The following is a 14793-nucleotide window of genomic DNA, read 5'->3' as shown; positions in this document are numbered from 1 at the left end:
TCCTCTTTATATAAGGAAGAATTCAATTCCTCTTTAAAAGTCTTCCCTTGCTTTGAAGTTCTCCAACAAAAGAACTGAAGACAGCCTGAGATCAGTTTGAACTCCCAGAAAAAACAAACTTCTCCAGCGAGGAAATGGTCCCCAGCAGACTCATTCCTTTCCACCCTCATGTTTCCTTTAAGGAAGAAGGCGAGACTTTTTCGAGAAAGAAATTGACCTTGCAGGAGAAGTTCTAAAAGCCGATTCCTGGATCTGAATTCCTTAGAAGTGGACAGTGAGCTGGATCAGCATTGACATTCCACAGACCAGAAGTCCCAGGGACTTCACGAGAAGTATGCTGAGTCAACTGAGGTCTCCAGATTCTTTCATCCTGCTTCCTCCAACCAGTCGGAAAGTAGAGTGAGATCCTGACCGGCTGATGCAGGCCTGTCTCAGTATCCTTTCATCTTGCAGACTTCACCCATGGCGGAGCAAAATCTGCTTCCATTCCTCAGCATCTGGTCTTCCTCTTGAAGTCATGAGGAAGCAGTTAGGCTAGACCCTCGACGAAGGAACCTTCGAATGATGGACAAGCAAGAGAATATTTTCTCAATCATGTGTCTACTCATGGATTCACAGAGTCCAAAGCAGAGAGCTTGAACTTGGCAGGTGTGTGTCCCCAAGACAACCTGAGATACTTCACATCACCATCCTTGGGCTCAAGATAAGATCTTGGCCTTCCAAAGATTTTAGGATCCAATTTTGGACACTGAAGGGTTTTTGTTGAACAACAAATCTTGAACTTTTTTTCGGACAAACAAGTTGGAATACCTGTTGACGTCCAAGACGGGTTCCAGCCTCTGAAATTTGCAGGGACTAGAAACAATCTGTAGTAAAATCCTGGGAACACTTGAATCTCAAGATTTCTGTTCCACTGCATTCCTGGTCGAACATCTGTTCCAGAGCAGGTCAAACAATTTTCTGTTTGACAGGAAGGCAGTGGAGCTTAAACAAAAACAAAAAGAGAGAGCTTTCAGGAAGAAATCAAGTAACCTCTCTCAAACAGTGCCTCCTGACAAACAATAATTTTTTCACTCCTTCACAGGCTTGTGCAAAATGAAGCCTGGTTGCAAAGGGAGTCTGGAGATGAAGGGAAACTTGATATCTCTCTTTTTCCCTATGTAAACTCTTGTCTGTTTTCTCTAGGGGTTTCCCAAGGACAAGCCCCTTTGTTTGCAAACATTTAGCTTTTACTTTTTGTATCTGAGAGCCGAAAGTTGAAGGAGATGCAGTTTGAATTGACCCAACTTTAGTTTTGAGAAAAAAGAATTTTTTGCTTCTCTGTGTATTTATCCTGGTTGTTTGGGACACAGTTTGATGTTTTTATGACATAATGAAAAAGCCAAAAAATAGACCTGCAAAGTGGCTTTCTGTCGCTGAATGAAGCAGCTATAGCATGAAGCTCTTGAAGTCCTCTGCAACACTGCTGAGGACTGGCCAGCCGCTCTTAAGCTGGTTTTAGTTGAGTCAACTCCTTCTGCTGGTCTGACTGATCAACTGACTCTGGACATTCCTGTCTTCTGATGCAACTATGTCCACAGGGTTTCCATTCATTCCTGATGATTTGATATTATTAGGCATAGCTAAAAGGAAAAAGTCTTCTATACTGACAATAGTCTTCTCATTAGTTAAAATGTTAATTTGACTATGATAGAGTTAGCTGTTTTGTTTATAACCCTAACTGTGGCAACTTTTAAAAACATAAAACTTTCTGAGAAGATAGTCAGGATATGTATGATGCCATATATAAAATTCCTCCCAGAAAATTTTATTTCCGAATTTTTCATCAAACGCTCCCCCAAGACAAAGACAACTGCGAAGGTGGAGAGAGAGAGGAGCCGAAGGTTGAAAAGTCTCAGGAAACAGATCCTTCTTGAAAAAGCCAGAGTCTGATAATCAGAGGAAGAAGAAGACGAAAGAAGTTTCTCTTCATACAAAGGCTGTGACGAAAGAGGATGTTCTTCCGCAGCTGGTGGGTCTTGGCAGCTGTGGTCTTGAGTGAGTGGTGAAAGTAGTTGATTCGATTCCTAACGTGGAACTAACTTGCAACGAAGAAGTCTCCAGATACTCTACGATATAGTAAACATAAAAATGTGGAACGGTTCACGATCTGTCCTCTTCAGCAAGAGCCATGCTAATCTTCTCTGTATCGTTCCAATTAGTATATGTACTGCCAAAGAAGTACTGGCTAAATTAAGAAGGACATCAGATGTTGAAGCGACTTCGTGTGCATCCATCATGATGAACAACTGGAGCGGTGTCAACACAAAGACTTGAAGCTATCCACGGCGAAGCAGAAAACGCGGTCGTCATGGCGGTCGACGCGAGAGGCTTTTCCGTGGCCCTGTGGACTAGAAGAGAGTCACAGCGTGGCTGTCTTCGAAGCGTCATGGGTGGCTGCTGAATCCAAGGTGAGGAGCGCGTGAAGCGTGAGAAGCGCACTGAAGAGCAAGACTGCGCTCCTGGCGAGACAAGAGAAAAGGCCAACACCTCAACTCGGGAAGACGAATAGGAAGCCACTAAACACTCTCTCTAGACGACAGACTGGCTCTGTCGTTCCCGAGCTCCACGAAGGTGAAAGTCTTCTACCTCTTAACAGGCAGATACGAATCTTGAAAGGTTCTCATGAGAGCATCCAGCTGTTGTTGCAAACCCAACAAAAATCTTACGCATTGGAGAAGCCACTCTCTCGGGAGAAGGGCTGAACCTGAGAGAGGAAAGGGGCTGAGAGACGATACTTCCTTCCACAGGGAAGAAGCTCTAGCCCTTGCCTTAGAAACTCGACAGGGGGTTAGTAGAGTGATCATTCTAAAAACACTTTATTCTCTTCTGCAGAGGAATATCCACGCAACTTTCGGGGAAGAGTACAAACGTCTGAGAGGAAGAGGACGTGAATCGTCCTCTCCTCTAAGCTTCTCTTAAGAGGGCGAGAGTCCAACCGAGCTCCAACCCCTCCGGGGAGGACGTGTCGGAGGAACGAGAAGCAATCCTTCAGGATGCGTGCCTCCCCTCCACGATCCCTGGCAGCCTGGGTAGGGTTTGTCAGGACCTGCCGAAGGGACGCCAGATCGGTGGGAAGCCCCGTAACCCTCATGCGGCTTTCGACATGCCCCCTCCTGGTCCTGGGAGTTCGACAGAGGTCCAGGCCTAGAGGCATTATAGGGCCGATCTGACGCCCCCATCCACAACACTAGGGGCACTAGCACTAACACTATGCGTTTGAATTGCATTCACTTTAGTTTCAAGAGCACGTTGACTCTCCACGAGAGCCAGGGAATTACCTTCTGCAGCAACAAACTACAGGGTTAGTAATAAATTTATTACAGGGTTACTAGTCTGAGAAAACCTGACTGTCCAATGTAAAGATGCACTCTCAGGTTTGTTCAGCCTATCACGCTCCAATTTAAGCATAAAGGCTTCATATTTCTTCCACTCACCCTCAGACAATCCCACACATTCATTACCGATTATCATAGAGCATTGAACACCCCCATTACATATATACATAAAGAGTGAGGAACTATCAAAGTCTTCGATAGCCTCACCTTACATTCATGGAATGTTGGACAGACTCGATAGCTAGAGGTAAGACATCTTAATTATAAGAAAAGTCAAAAGCAAAATCAAAACGGTCCACAAAGAGCGTATGCCAAGTCACAGATCCAGTCGAATACCAAAAAACAACCAAAATACTTATGACAACAAATTTCGAAATCTAAAGGTTGGAGGAACTGACAACAGGTGTTGACAGTCCGCACAGAGAAAATCTTCATAGAAAATGGGAATTTCTTGATACCCGTTTCCCAGCGGCGGGAATGGGTACATCAAACCACCTGACCGGCCATGCCATTTGAATTTTGAAATTTGTCGGACCTTCGAGAATAATAGCTATATATATATCTGGCAGGTAAGTCTCATGAACAAAATGATCCATTTTTATGAAAAATAAATTGTATGTTACTTACCCGCAGATTTCATTTGACCCTCCCAGCCTCCCTCAGGAGACAGGTGGAAGAAAAATTCTATGAAAACAATAAATTACCACCCAGCTTGCGGTAAGGTAATCACCTGACCTATTGTTTTTAAAAGTAATTTGAATTTCTGTAGGGAACGCCATTAGACTATAGCTAAGTATATATCTAATATAAAATATGTTGGTTTATTTTTTTCATAAAAATAGTCATTTTTTTAAAGTAAAATTGTTTTTTTCTAACTATACAAACCCGAGGTCCTTTAACTTTATGCCCACCTCATGCCACCCTCAATCTGAACCTGACCATTAAAATATGTTTACAAAGGCTTACTGCAAACTGGAATGTTTACATCCGGGCAGGCGGGTATCTTCATTACCTGGCAGTAGTTACTGCAATAACCAACTTGCTCAAGAGTTTAACGGCTACTGGAAGATTGATTAGCTTTTGCCTTAAAGTAATTTTTAATTTAAAGGACCTTGCATTTTGTATAGTTAGGAAAATACAATTTACTTTTAAAATTGTTATTTCTGCTCATATATGCCCTGGCCCATTTCGCCATGGTTCCTGCCTTATCCAGCCCGCACTTGGGTTGTTGTGACCAATATACAAATTCCTTTGGTCCACGGCCATTAGGGCTGCCCACTTCACCAAAGCTGGAAACAGCTGTTGAACTTTTTGGAGGAACAAGGTGGTTGGCTTAACCACCCAGGTAAGTGCTGGCCCAAAGTACCACCTCTACCCGGGATGTAAATTTCCTGCTTGGTTTGGGGACCTGCAGGCAAATACTGAAGAAGATGGTGAAGAAGAAGAAGAGGTCAGGAAGGTGTTTCCATGTTCGTTTTAACTTGTTTGTATAATTTTCATCATTGCTGAATGTGGATAAATGCTTTTTCTTTTCTCCTTCCAGCGTGTATGTCCTGGGGTGGGAGAAGAAGTCTAATAGCCTTCTTCAAAACAAGAAGATATGGACCCAGACTTTTTCTGCCTCACTTGCAGGGAAGGCATGGGATCTGTTCTCTTCCTGATCCACTTGATCAGAGTGTTGTTCCCTGACTGCTGGGTCAGTGGACCAGGAGGGGGGCGTGAGACCAAGGTCCAAAGGAAGCCTGCTGTGGAAGAAAATTCCTGAGGGTTATAAGGCCAGCGACTCCACGTGGCACTCCGTCGTGATCATTTCTCCCTCCCAGCAAGCTTCGGTCTTCAATTGACCCGGGTCCTTACCAGGCTGATGAGAGAAACTTCTCCCTGTTCTGACCAGGGTGTGGGGGGAGAAAGAACCCGGGCATGCAGGTGCCCCATCTCTTCCTGCTGGCACTCCTGTGAGTGGAATCAGGATTTCTCTGTAGATAATATTACAATGATTTTGCCAGAGTCAGGAGGTTTCCTCTTTTGACCCGACTTATCTTCAGGCTTGGAGGAGAAGAGGTCCCCCTGCTCAGTCTTCCTGAGAGGCTATGACCTTAAGAAGGCACTGGGGCGTATCTGAGGACAGCACTCCTGCCAGACGACCCCACAGCTTGTCACTTTCGCCACGTCAACCGTCACCATGACCTGGCCTTGCCAAGATGCCTGTGACGGTTGGCTCACACACTTGGGCCACTCCAGGTATCCTCACCCACTGCCGCACTCATACCGCTGGGTTGGTGACTTCCTGGTTTCCAGCCCACTGCTATGTGGTGGCCCTGCCAGCAAAGCCAGTGGGATGCCCTATATTTCTGTGTCCTGCTCCTTCGGCTCCATCCAAGGGGCGCTGTTGGCAGAAAGCTCTGGCGATCCTCCTCAGGGTTCTACCGGCGCTCTGGCTCGGCTCCTGGATTTCCTGACTCATCTGCCCTGCCTGGCCTGGCTACCCACGCACCACCTGTGCCTTCTATTCCATGCACTGCCCACTTTCATTTCCTGGGTCACGCTGCTGCTCCACTTGCCCAGGTAAGCTGCTGGCCAGATCACTGCACGTCTCTGTCCTGGGTTGCACTGCCTTCTTCTGCAGTCCCTCCTGGCTGTTCCTGAGTTCTGACTGTTCCTCCTGGTTTGGGATCTGACAGCCATAATAAAGCAGATGGTGAAGAAGAAGAAGAGGTCTAGAAAGGTGTCTTGATGTAGATTGTCTTCGTCTTCATCATCATATCGCCATCGCTCTTCTTCTTCTTCTTCTTCTTCTCCTTCCGAGGCTTTGGAACCAAAGAAGAAGAATCCTGACTCCCCTCCCTAGCCCTTGCACCGAGACTTCTAAGGTTAGACTACCTCCTTCCACAGGAAGGCAGGGGGATCTCTTGTCGGCTCTTCCAGGCCTCCACTGGATCAGGGAACCGCTGTCCTGGCCTGTATAGGTCAGTCGCATCGAGAGCCTAGGCATGCAGACCAAGGTCTGCAACCCCTCGCTGCATTAAAGAAAAAGTCCTGCTTCTAAGGCCAACAAGAGGAATTTGTTTTGGTAATAGAAATTAATGTCTCACTATAATGTGGTCTGGGTTTCAAATTAGGTAGGTCCCCAGTAACCAATCTGGTTCTAGCCAGAGAAAAATAAATCTAACTTTTCACAGGATGGGAGAAAGAGTTAATCAGCAGTGGTCTGGTTAAACTAAGATATACTTAACTTTGTGAGTGCCAAAGTCAGGTTCTCGGGTTAGTTCTAGAAGGCCCTCTCAGTCCGAACACCAGGAGAGATGAGAGAAGAGGTCCCCTGCTCAGTCTTCCCAAGAGGCTTCAGCCTCGAAGAAGACTTGGGTGCATCCAGAGGACAGCAGTTCCCGCCAGCCAGAGCGCGTTGACTCCTCCCAGTCCCCGGCCACGTTTGCAAAACCAGCCTGGCTTGACTTGCAGCAAGCCACTCCTCTCTCTTACCTGGGGAGACTGCTTTCCGAGACAAAAGCAGTCTCCTCGACACAGGTTGCCGTCATCACCGTGGGTTGGTGACTGCTCCCAGCCAAATGATGCCTCTGCTGGTTCTGCCAGCAAGACCAGTGGGAGCGCCTGATCTTCCTCACCTGTCCCCTCAACCTCCTCTGCTTCTTCCAAGGGGTGCATGTCGGACAGGAAGAACTCCAGTGAGTTTTCTCCAGAGTTCTACCTTGTGGGGATAAATTCCTGGCTTGGTTCTTGGCTTGACCAGGTCTCACGCCTGCATGGTCCAGGAAGGATCACAGGGTCTGCCGAGGTTCTCCCTCCTGCAGGGAGAGTAGATCCGAGGACTGCACCCTGAAGTACTTGAGGGTCCTCTGCCCCAGGATGCGGACACCCCGAGATACAGAGGATTTGTTCCGACACAATATACAAACCCTCGGTCCTTTACATTAGGGATTACTTTCAGGCGTAGGCTGGAAACGGCCGTTGAACTTCAAACAAGGTGGTTAGGTAGGTAACTACTGTCCATGGAGGCGGGGTACCGCCTGCCCGGATGTAAACATTCCAATTTGCTTTCGGCCATCGCGGAGAACTGTTCGGACGTTGTTCTTCATCACTCTGCCTGACTGCTGTTTTTTGTCACTTTGGTGGGAAATCTTTGTTTTTTGACCCAGATTAATTCATGAATGTTGACAAACCATCTAAAACTTCCTATCCCCAGCCTGTGTTTGTCCCGGGGTGGAAGGGAAGAAATGTAATTCTTTAGGTCTAAACTTCTCTCGACAAGGACCCACACGCTCTACTGCCCATCTTGCAGGGGGTTTGTGTGTTTTGCACTTCCCCTGGTTTCTCCATCTCCTTGTGAGTGTTGCTCTTGGTCCCCTGAGCAATGGAGGAAGTTCGAGGGGAGGAGACGTTACTTGTCGTTGAAGCCTACCAAGGAGTCGTCCATGGTGATAACCCTAGATTTCCCTGCAGTGGTGGCTAATATGTCGGGTCTCGATTTCTCCCTCCAGACGAACTTCCCTACTTGCTTTCTCCTCGGGTGAGGACTCCCCCTCCTTTCCTCTTCGTTTCATCGCTTGTGGAAGGGCACGGGGAGAGTTGGGACAGGGACATCCTCTCTGGGCTCTTCCCGCATCTGGAGGGGTTTTTCCTTCCAGAACGGGTGGAGGCTTCCCAAACTAACCCAACTTTTTTCTTCAGGTCTGACTGGATAGCCAGGTATCTGACTCCATAGTCACCAACCTGGCTCACCTGGGCCTACCTTCACTCACTGGAGGTTGGTCTCTCATCTTTCCACCATCTTACCACGACCACTCACTCTGCAACGAAGCCACTGGTTCGATCAGTCACCATGTCTCAGGTTCCTCCATGCTCCCTGGTATCTGTGGCTTCACACCTGGTACCCAGTTTTGCTTTCAGGTTGACCTGCCATCTCAACATGCAGGTACAGGATCCTCTGCCTCCTGGGCTCCTGTCCTGTTCACGACCGGGCCCCTGGTGACGCTGGTGACATCATCCTTCCATGTTGTGACTGTCTGTTGCCCCATTGCTGACCCTGGCCATTCTTCGACTACAGTTCCTCGTGGCAATGCATCCAGCCCCAGTTCTTCCTGTTCTGCTCCCCTGTTCCTTTGACTCTGGCGACTCCCGGCCACTGTCTCTGGGCCACGCACCACCCATGCCTGCATTCCCAGCCCTGAAGGGACTTTCATTCCTGGCTTGACAGTGACGTTCCTGGCCAGGTGCAAGCTGCTGGCCCTGAACTGCTTGCCGTACCCTGGGATGTGCCTTCTGCTCAGCCCTCCTGCTTTCCTGGTGGTCTTTGACCGCTTCCGCTTGCGTTCCTGCCAGGTTTGAGGACCTGACCGCCATCCTGAAGAAGATGGTGAAGAAGAAGAAGAGGTCCTAGAAAGGTGATCGTTCATCTTCGTTGCAGTTCAGCTCCTCCTTCATCTGCGCTTGCTCCTCTTCTGCTTCTCCTTCCGAGGCTTCTCCAGCCAAGAAGAAGAAGCCTGCCCTCCCCCTAAGAAGCCTTGCACTGAGACGATGTAAGGTCTGACCTCCTTCCACAGGGAAGGCAGTGTCCTGGATCTCTTGCCTGCTCTTCCCTGATCTGGATCAGGGAACCGCTGCCCTGGTTCCTGCCTGACTCTCCTGGAGCCACCATTTGCATGCAGACCAAGGTCTGCAAACCCCCTCTGCATTTAAGAAAATTCCTGCTTCTAAGGCCAACGCGAGAACTTCAAACAAGGTGGTTAGAAATTAACTTCTGTCCACTAATGACTGCTCCGCCTCCAGGTACCCAGGGTCCCAAGGAGACCTGGTTCTTACCCAGTCTGTTAATAAATCTTGTTTTTGGGCGTGGGAGCTTTCTTTAATCAGATCATGGGTCATGCAGGTAAACCGGAGATTCCTGCTGGCACTCCTTCCAGTGCCAAGTCAGGTTCTCGGGTTAATGGACCACATGCCCCTGTACAGCTTGCCAGGAGAAACAGGAGAAGAGTTCCCTGCTCAGTCTTCCCAGAGAGGCTCCGGCCTCCGAAGACTGGGGTGCATCCAGAGGACAGCGCAAGCTCGCGCCAGCCAGCCAGCTGCTCCGAGACTCCTCCCAGTCCCTGGCCACGTCCGCGCCAGCCTGGCTCGGGAACTTCCCAGCTTGCTCTCCTCCGGGTCCTCCCTCCCCCTCCTCGGGAGACTGCTTCAAGGATGCTGAAGCAGTCTCCTCGACCTGGGCTGCCGTCACCACCGTGGGTTGGTGACCGCTCCAGCCCTCTGCCTCTGTTGGTTCTGCCAGCAAAGCCAGTGGGAGCCTGCCCGATCTTCCTCGCCTGTCCCCTCCCGCCTCCTCAGACTTCTTCCAAGGGCGCTGGTCGGACAGGAAGAGCTCTGGGAGTTTTCTCCCCAGAGTTCTACCTCTGCATGGGCTTACGACCTGGCTCGGTCCTGGCTCGACCAGGTCTCACGCCCTCACCATGGTCAGGAAGGATCACGGGGTCTGCCGAGGTTCTCCTCCCTGCAGGGAGAGTAGATCCGGGAGGACCGCACTCTGGAAGGACTCCAGGGTCCTCTGCCCCAGGATGCGGACACCCCAAGATACAGAGGACTTTTGCTGAGGTTATCGCGCTGATTCGTCAGCACAATGACCTCGGGAAGGGACCACAGCCTCTTCTGTGGATCAGCCCCATCGCGCTCGAATCCTTTTGGGGACCCAAGAAGGAACCCAAGGCTTCGTGGGGGCTGCCGTGGTCCACGCCAGGTTTTGTTCCGAGGGGGTCCTCTACCAGGTGAACAATCTTGTGTCTGGGCAAGACAGCTCCACTGGTAGTCAGGCCGCCGGATGTGCTTCTTCCCCTCCTCTGCCTCGCCAGAAGCGCTTTTACTGGCCAGCTTGGGGGGCGTTGCAGACTGGTGAACAGGTTGACCCGGACCTGACTTGTCTGGATCCGGGTCTGACATTGCAGCAACTTCGGGGGAGAGAGCATCTCCTCTCCCAAAGAAGAAGCTGCAACCCTGGAAGCCACCGCCAGCTTATTGAAGGCAGTCTCCTGGCTTCTGTGGTCCTTCACAGTATCTCGCACCAAGACTTCCTCAGGGTCGCCTGGGGAGGACTCCTCGCCTTTGGAGACTGTGCCAGTCCTTGGAGGTAGGGCTATCCTGGCGCCCACCAGACTGGCACCTGTGGGCAAACCTGGTGTGAAGCGAAGAGATGCATCTCTCTCTCGCGCCTCTGCCAGGTCTGCATCTAAGGTCCCGAAGTCAACAATGCCTTTGCTCGGAATGGACCCCAAGTTGCTGGGTTCCTCCTCTCTCTTCCCTAGAGAGTTGGTGGATGCTGACGGTAGACAAACGCCGGGTGCGATGACAACAGTGCTTCACCGGCTTGTCCACCAGGCAGTGGCCAAGACCTCCAGGTCTTTTGCTTTCCACTGAAGCCAGGTCTTCAGGCCAGGCTGGCACTTCCTCGGCCCCTAAGAAGTCCTCCTCTTTGAAGGGGTCCCGAGCCACACCCAGCCTTCTTCTTCTTCAAGAAGGGGGTCTTTTCTCCCTGCCCTTTTCAGCCCACTTTCCAAGCTGGTAAAGGGGGCAAGGGAAGAAGAAGAAGGGGAAATGCTCCGTTCCTTCGTTCCCCCCAAATGCTGCCAGGAGGAACTGGGGGGGTGCCTGTCAAGCCATTGGGCAACATGGCAGCTGACACGGAGCCGAGACCTGGATAGTGGATGTCCTTCGGGAGGATATCTACTACCCTTCGAGTCTCGGGTCCCTCACCTACTCCCGGTCCATCTCCAAACTTTTGTTCCAGGTTCTTCGAAGGACACCGCACTACAGCAAGAAGTGCAAGCCATGCTGAGCAAGGGTGCTGTAAGAAGTCAGGATGGACCAGTCTCCAGGCTTTTACAGCCGGATCTTTCTCGAGAAAGCCTCAGGGGATGGAAACCAGTCATAGACCTCTCTCCAAGAACCGCGTTCTCACCTGGACCAGACTTCTTGTTCATGATGGAAACAGCTCCTTGGGACCTCCATCAGGGAGAACGACTTCATGCTTCCGTGGACCATGAAGGATGTGTATTTTCAAATAGGTGATTCATCTGTGTCAGGGCAAGACAGTTTGCTGTAGGTCCCTTGCTAAGAAGACTTCATTTTCCTCCCCTCTGCCTCCAGAAGTCGATCCTTCGCTCCAGCCTGGAAGAGCTGGCGTTGGGATCAGACTCAGTTGGTCTGACCTGACTCGTTTTCAAGGACCTCCGCTTTGTCCTCGGGGAGTCGGTCTTCCAATTCAGGGCACTTTGCTTGGGCTCTCGACCGCTCCCCAGGTGTTCACGAGTCTTCTCTCTCAACTCAGCTTGGGCCCACTCAACGGGGATATGTCTTCTGAGGTATCTCAACGACTGGCTTAGTCCTGGCGAGCTCTCGCTCAGTTGCTACAGGACAGGGATCGCAACTCAAGTTTTGCCGGATCTAGGGATCATGGTAAATCTGGAGAAGTCAGATCTCACCCCCAAGCAGAGGACAAAGTACCTGGGCATGCTGATAGACACGGTGGCAGCGAAAGTCTTTCCCTCGGACTCTCGTATCAGCAAGTTCAGGCAGGCAGCACAGCTGTTCCTGTCATGACAGGAGCAACCAGCCCGGCAATGGCAAGTCGTCATCGGTCACCTGTCGTCTTTGGAGAAACTAGTACCTCACGGGCGTCTTCACCTGCAGTCTCTCCAGTGGAGACTAAAGGAGTATTGGTCCCAGTCCCAAGACCCCAGTCCTTCCTCATTCCTCTTTCCGAGGAGGTGAGAAAGGACCTTCACTAATGGTTGACGACAGGAACCTCTTGATAGGAGTATCCCTGCATACTCCCCCTCAAACATGCTTCTGTTCTCAGATGCATCGACCGAGGGATGGGGCGCACACCTGGAGGAGTTGCTGACTTCGGGAGTGTGGCACCGAGACGACAAGCACCTTCACATCAACATCCTGGAACTCAAGGCAGCCTTCCTGGCCTCCAAGAGTTCCAGGATCGAGTGATGGGACACTCCGTGGTACTGATGAGCAACAATACCACGGTAGTGGCATACGTCAACAAGCAGGGGCCTGGTGTCCCACCAGCTTCATCAGTTGACGATGCAGGTGCACGAGTGGGCCATGGCTCACTCGGTAGAGCTGTCAGCCAGGTACATTCCAGGCAAGAGGAATGTCGTGGCAGACAAGCTCAGCCTCGGCCAGAACCAGGTGGTAGGGACCGAATGGTCCCTCCATCAGGAAGACTAGCAGAAAGGCTGTTCGACCTGTGGGGGCGTCCAGCCATCGATCTGTTCACCCCGGCACAACAGAAAACTCCAGGTCTTCTGTTCTGTCATGCCGGACCCATGGGCCGCTCTGTTGAGGATGCTGTTCCAGCACCCGTGGGACAACCTCACACGTACGTTTTTTCCTCCGTTCTGTCTGATTCACCGAGTGATCAGCCGAACATGATCACCCCAATCTCAGAATGACTCTGGTGGCACCCAAATGGCCCCAGGCCGTTTGGTACCCGACCTGCTAGCTCTCCTCTCCGAGGCACCGAGAGAGATTCCCCTGGCCCAACCTGCTGTGTCAACCTCACGCAGAGCGGTTCCACCTGGCAGTGCATTCCCTGTGTCTTCACGGCTGGAGGTTATCCACCATCTCTTGCAAGCAAGAGGCTTTTCACGCCACAGCAGCAACACAGATGGCAGGATACCCTCAGAAGATCCTCCACAGCGGTATACCAGGGAAAGTGGTCCGTCTTCTGTGGTTGGTGTCGTCGAACTATCTCTCCAGTCAGAGCTACTGTTCAGCAGGTCGCGGACTTCCTCGTCTTCCTTCGCCGAGAGAAGCTTCTCTCCGTTTCAGCTGTGAAGGCTACCGCACCCTTGTCGGCCTAGTCTTGCGGCTGAAAGGAGTAGACATCTCCTCCTCTCGAGATATCTCTACTAATGAGAAGCTTCAAAGGTCTTGCCCACCCAGGGATCTCAGGCCCCCTGCGTGGGGATGTGACTCTCGTTCCTAAGGAGCCTGACTCTGCACCATATGAGCCTTTACGAGAGTCGTCAGACAGGGATCTGACCCTCAAGACCGTCTTCCTGCTAGCCCTGGCATCAGCGAAGAGAGTTGGCGAGCTTCACGGACTTTCCTTTGATGTTAAACACTCGAGGGGATGGGGATCAGTTATGCTCGATTTCATCCTGGATTTCGTTGGCAGACTCAGAATCCTTCGGTCCCTGACGCATGGTTCGAGTCCTTGACGATCCCCTCCCTAGAGGACTTTGTAGGTAATGAACCAGACTAGATGCTACTGTGTCCTGTTAGAGTGCTGTGGCGCTATCTGAAGAGGACTCAACACCTCCGGCCTGAGTGTCGACAACTCTTCATTAGTACTGGCTCGACCAAGAAAGAAGTGTCCAAGAACACCATCTCTTTTTGGCTTCGTGAGATGATAAGGAGAGCGTACTCTGCTGCAGGAGAAGACGACACCGGTACGCTTCATCCGAGAGCTCACGAGGTCCGCAGCATTGGTCCGTCCCTCGCGTTCTGGAAGAATATGTGTCGGTACCACAGGTGCTGAAGGCGGGTGTGTGGTCCCAACAGACTACCTTCACCTCCTTCTACCTCCGGGATGTTGCACACAAGTCCTTGGACACTTTTTTCCTTGGGTCCTGTGGTGGCTGCTCAACAAGTTGTGTAGCTTATCCAGCTCCTCTAACAGGACAGGTTGCATCTCGCCTAAGTTGTACAGGTTGTGATTGGGAGAATGAATGTTGAGTGACTGTCCTCTCTTCTTTCTCCCCATACTGGCTCTCTTCCCACAGGCAGGGAGCGGACGTGCTGTTACAAGCTGGATCTGGCGGTTGATGCAGGTAAGCACATAACATTAGCTCCCGTTCTATTTTTCCGTTCAGGTTGATAGAAGCAACCCCACTCCTTCCTCTTGCAAAGGGAGGAAGGAGACCATGACTACAAGACAAACCCGATGCTTGTATTTGCCTTTATGTCATTCGACGTCAAGTTCTTCTTAGCCTACTTTGCATGAACTGACGTGTTCCTCTTTCATGCAAAGGGACCCAGAAGTCTGACAACTGGTCCTGCATTTCTTACAACCCAATCTTTTGTCAGAGGCAGTTTTTTCCCTTCCTCGCTCTCACCACCAGGAAGGGAAGACAAGGTGGTGAACTCCAGTCAGTTCATAGAGACTTAATCAGATTCCTCCCTCCAATCAGTAAGTCTCCTAATGTAAAGGACCGAGGGTTTGTATATTGTGTTGGAACAAATAACAATTTTTAAAGTAAATTGTATTTTTCCTAACTATACAAACCCGAGGTCCTTTACACTTTATGCCCACCTCATGCCACCCCTCAATCTGATACCTGGGCCGAAAGGCAAATTGGAATGTTTACATCCGGGCAGGCAGTACTCCCGCCTCCCA

General features: G+C 50.6%; 1 protein-coding gene and 1 pseudogene across 5 annotated transcripts in view; one reads left to right on the top strand and one right to left on the bottom strand.

Moving 5' to 3' along the window:
- LOC136833119 (TGF-beta-activated kinase 1 and MAP3K7-binding protein 1-like) overlaps positions 1 to 14793 on the top strand; it is a 532423-nt gene that overhangs the window by 17125 nt on the left and 500505 nt on the right. The window lies entirely within an intron of this gene.
- Positions 2127 to 2224, bottom strand: LOC136833595 (U6 spliceosomal RNA; annotated as a pseudogene).

Source organism: Macrobrachium rosenbergii, chromosome 51 (assembly GCF_040412425.1).
Source record: "Macrobrachium rosenbergii isolate ZJJX-2024 chromosome 51, ASM4041242v1, whole genome shotgun sequence".
Classification (NCBI taxonomy): domain Eukaryota; kingdom Metazoa; phylum Arthropoda; class Malacostraca; order Decapoda; family Palaemonidae; genus Macrobrachium; species Macrobrachium rosenbergii.
Note: the sequence above shows the minus strand (reverse complement) of the source record. Positions and strands in the feature narration are given on the sequence as shown.